The sequence below is a fragment of the Hippocampus guttulatus genome, chromosome 2 (assembly GCF_054856545.1).
Source record: "Hippocampus guttulatus isolate MCC_2025c chromosome 2, RoL_Hgut_1.0, whole genome shotgun sequence".
NCBI classification, from domain to species: domain Eukaryota; kingdom Metazoa; phylum Chordata; class Actinopteri; order Syngnathiformes; family Syngnathidae; genus Hippocampus; species Hippocampus guttulatus.
In genome coordinates this window covers 3933115-3937609 of record NC_141262.1, presented here as the reverse complement: position 1 = coordinate 3937609, position 4495 = coordinate 3933115, and the positions used below count along the sequence as shown (strand labels likewise).

The following is a 4495-nucleotide window of genomic DNA, read 5'->3' as shown; positions in this document are numbered from 1 at the left end:
GAGTTACGCACGGAATTACAAGCGACTCGAGAACAAGAAAAAGAAGAATGAGAGTCACGTGACCAACATTTATTTCGCCGCAAAAAAACCCGGGTCCTCCTTATAAAAGTAATAAACAAATACGGTCGTTTGCTCCCTTCAAATTAACCCCTAGGGACCAAAAACGTTTTGTTGAAGGCAGATGTTTTCTTTGTGGGCAAAAGGGTCACATGGTGAAAGAATGTAGACAGCAGCGGAAGGACAGGCGCGTGCGGGAGCGTGATAGGAGCACGGGGACCTCCTCATCAGATGAGGAGGATTTACAACCAATACGGAATAAAAAAGAGGAGGTAGCTATGACAGCGATAAAGGCCTCTGCGCCTTTGTTTTAATCGCCCGCCTCAAGTGAGGACGAGGGTGACATCTTAGCCAGTAGCAATCATGTTTTCGACACAGAGAACTACCTGCTGAGATGTCAAACCTCGTCCATAACTAAACCGGAAATGATGTTGGTCGAAGGAATCCCGACCGTCTTCCTTGTTGACACGGGCGCCGATATCACTGTTCTCGGTCGTTGGGATCTCGATACTGTGAAGCCAGGCGACGGCAAAATTCGCATGAAAGGAGCACATGGCTCCATGCAGCCCCTGACGTTATCGCAAACAGTAACCATTACTTCCCCCACAGACCCAAATCGGAATGCACTCGTCGAAGCCGCGCTAAATTCTCGCTGTCCTCATAATTTATTGGGACGAGATGCTCAAACGCAACTCGAGATTTACACCATCGTAAATCACAAGGGCCAGGTGGAAGCCCGCATGGGGAATAGTCAAGATGATGCTCGCTATTTTTGGACGCTCGATTTACTGAACGATGATGTTCCGAATGTCTAGTTCGATTGGCAGGTACCAAATTAAAGCCAGGAGGTAACGTGCAAACGGTGAACAACCTGCACGTGACCATAAGACGTAAGCAGACACCGGGACCAGACCCGGACTACACGAAGGTTTTTCTGGGCCTGGAACCCCAGGGTATTGTCATTGAACACGTGTATTGGAGAGATCAGTGGTGTTTCGCCACAGCGCGGGTGGGAAGGGCGGTCAAGCCCCTCCTACCACCCGGGCAACACATTTACATACCGCTCGGCAAACCAGAGCAATGTGAGTGGAAAAACATGAAACGTTGGCTTCCAATCTCTCTCTTCGAGTGCGCCGCGAGGTTGACACATGGCTTGTCACATGTGTCAACAGGGGGGATGATAGTGATGATAGCGCAGGTGCACCAATATTGTCATACACAAGGGATTATGCATTTTTCAAAAAAAAATTGTAGACATTGTGTAATCTGTTTGAACAAACAAGGGAAACGATACTGGTCTTGTCATTGTTGATGTGTTTTCAAAATGGGTTGAACTGTCTTCGAGCGCTCGCGATGATTCGGGAACTGCCGTGAAAGCATTGGGCGAATTGTTGGACATTGATTTGAAGTGACACTGTGCGTACCACCCGCAATCGGCTGGATTTGTGGAACGCACTAACGGAACTGTCAAACCCAGGCTCATTGAGACAATGAGAGAGACTAAAAGACTATTTGATCAGAAAGAGATGCATAGGCACAATGACTTGCCAGGGTGTTCTGCTCCACAGACTCGCCAGGTCCGGATTGGTGATCAGAATTTCCTCAAGGTGCTGGAAAGACTTCTCTGGGACAGTGAACGCTGGAATGGCCCCTCCCAAGTGATGGCAGCAACAAAAACTGCGGTCAAAGTCGAAGGACGCGACGGCTGGATCCACCAGTCGCAGTGCAAGCTCCTTTGGTTCGAGGTTGAGGGGCCTAGCGACGCCAGTCCCAGGAAGGAGAATCAGCACCTAAGTCCAAGTGCGCTGACCTTGCGTACCGCCGAAAGACCACAGTGGGAGAGAAGGTTTTCTGTGGTAAACGCACCCCTCTCAAGAAAGACCACAGGAAGGGCAGTCAAGTGTTGCCTATGCATCAGCAGCATCATCGGCATCGGCATCATCCTTATGGGCCTCAGAGCAGTCACTGTGGGCACACAGGCCCACGGAAGGAGTGACCTTTCTCATGGGATTCGACGTCGGGAAGCAGGAGACGATTGTTGGTATATTTTTCTTTTCCTGTTTTCGTGTCGCTTGCGCAATCCCGGTGGTCAGAGGTTGTGCTGCCAAATTCATGGATGCTATCAAAGTGAAGTGGCGGCTCGTCTGACTGTGGCCATGTCGGAGTACCAACAGGTGCACACAGAGTCGGACGAAGATTATTTTTACACTGACTTTGGTGATTGATTTACTGTAACCTTATGTAAGCCCATATGACGACTTCACAGAAAAGCATTGCAGATGTGAGTGTTTGATGTTCTTGGGTTGGCTTACATTGTATATAGTAGTTCGTTCGGTAGTTAGTATAGTTAGATTTTGATTTTCATTTAATGTGTGTTTAGATTAGATTTTGATTTTCATTTTATGTGTGTTTAGATTAGATCTTGATTTTCATTTAATGTGGAGCCATTGCCCGGGAAGGGTTTTCTGTCCTGATCTTGTTACACCACCACCCGCCCCCCAGGACAGTTTTTCCTCCCACCCGTGCAATTGCATATCAATGTCACCTGGGCGTTTGACGGAACTTTAATTATGATACAGAGGTGGGAATGTTAGAGGAATCTATGAGCAAAATTGTATCATGTTTAAAGTTTCATTTAATCTGGGCACATCTAAACGTTTGGGTGCGTATCCAGCACCCCCAAATTCCTGTGCACAAAGCTGGAGGACTGTTGAAGTCCACAATTAGCACGTCAATACAGGTGGGCGATCACAGGGGAGAGGGCGAAACTCGGTCACAAAAGGGGAATGAATAATTCGGGAACAGCGGTTGAACAACAAAAGACGAGTTGAGAACACTCGTCGCGCCCAGGCGACATTGGCCATCCGCAAAGTCTGCAACATGTTAATTCGATGTAGACCAGACAGAAAAGGTGCCAACGTACTGGTGGTTCAATGTTTAAAAACAGGTAACCAATCACTACAGAGGGGCCGGACCGTGGGTGCTGTATACAAATATCGGGGGCAGTATTTTCCTTGTATGTTACAATAAAAGTCTGAATTGGCGGGAAGGGAGCTCGAGTGTGTGATCGCGGAGCAACTAAACCGTCGTTCGCTCTCAGAGATCCGCTCCCGCCGATATTGAAGACAATTTTCCTGTGTGCCGAGTCATTTCTTTAACTTTGTCCGAGAAAATCTCTGACAGTGGAACAACAGTCAGAGTGCCTCCTCAGCACTCTCCTTTACGGCAGCGAGTCCTGGACCACATATGCCGGGCAGGAGAAACGACTAAACAGCTTCCACCTACGCTGCCTCAGACGACTCCTGAACATCAGATGGCAGGACAGGGTAACTCACGTCGAAGTCCTCCAACGTGCCGGCACCCCAAGCATGTTCGCTCTTCTCAGTGGGAGGCGCTTGAGGTGGCTCGGCCACGTTCGTCGCATGGCTGCTGGCCGCATCCCAAAAGATATGCTGTATGGGGGATTGCGTGAGGGGGCTCGCCCCATTGGAAAGCCACAGCGCCACTTCAAAGATGTCTGCAAGCGTGACATGAAACTGGCTGGAATCAACCCAAACTCGTGGGAAGCCTCAGCAAACATTTGTCCGCTCTGGAGGGCCACAGTCACCAATGGATTCAAGAGGGCAGAGGATACCAGGAGCAACCGGCAGGCAAATAAAAGAGCAAAGAGGAAGCAAAGGGCAACCTCTGCCTTACCGCAATTCTCTTTCGTGTGCAGCAGCTGCTTCAGACTGCCACTCTAGAGTTAGGTTGTACAGCCACTCTAGAAAATGTACCGTATTTTCACGACCATTCGGCGCACCGTATTGTTGGGCGCAGTCTCAGTAACGGGTGCTATTTCTGTGTTTGACACATACACAAAACGCACTGTATTATTGGGCGCAGCCAGGCATGGTAAAACATACGCCAGCTTAAACATACGGCATGCATGCACGCGCGCTAAAAACATGTTTTTAAAAAGGCAACGGAAGCAAAACTGAGTTCGGTTGTACTTTATTTAGCCATTTTACAATGTACTCACGTTTTTCTCTTCACCTCTTACACGGCCACCCTTCACTCATTGGCAACTGGTACCTGCTAGGGGCGTGCCTTTAGCGTCCTCTTACACGCCCACCCTTCACTCATTGGCGACTGGTACCTGCTAGGGGCGTGCCTTTAGCGTCCTCTTACACGCCCACCCTTCACTCATTGGCGACTGGTACCTGCTTGGGACGTGCCTTTAGCGTCCTCTTACACGCCCACCCTTCACTCATTGGCGGACTTCCGCATGCCTGACAAAGATCTCCCAACCCCAAATCACTGTATGGAACCCATTTTCTAACCAAGAGCCGATCCCAGCTGTCTTCGGGCAGTAGGTGAGGACACCCTGAACCGGTTGCCAGCCAATCGCAGGGCACACAGAGACAAACAACCATTCGCGCTCATACTCACACCAAGG

The 4495-nt window shown here is 49.5% G+C and overlaps 1 pseudogene; it reads left to right on the top strand.

Moving 5' to 3' along the window:
- The first annotated feature begins 335 nt into the window (after positions 1-335).
- LOC147208259 (uncharacterized) lies at positions 336-2282 on the top strand (annotated as a pseudogene).
- Positions 2283-4495: the final 2213 nt, after the last annotated feature.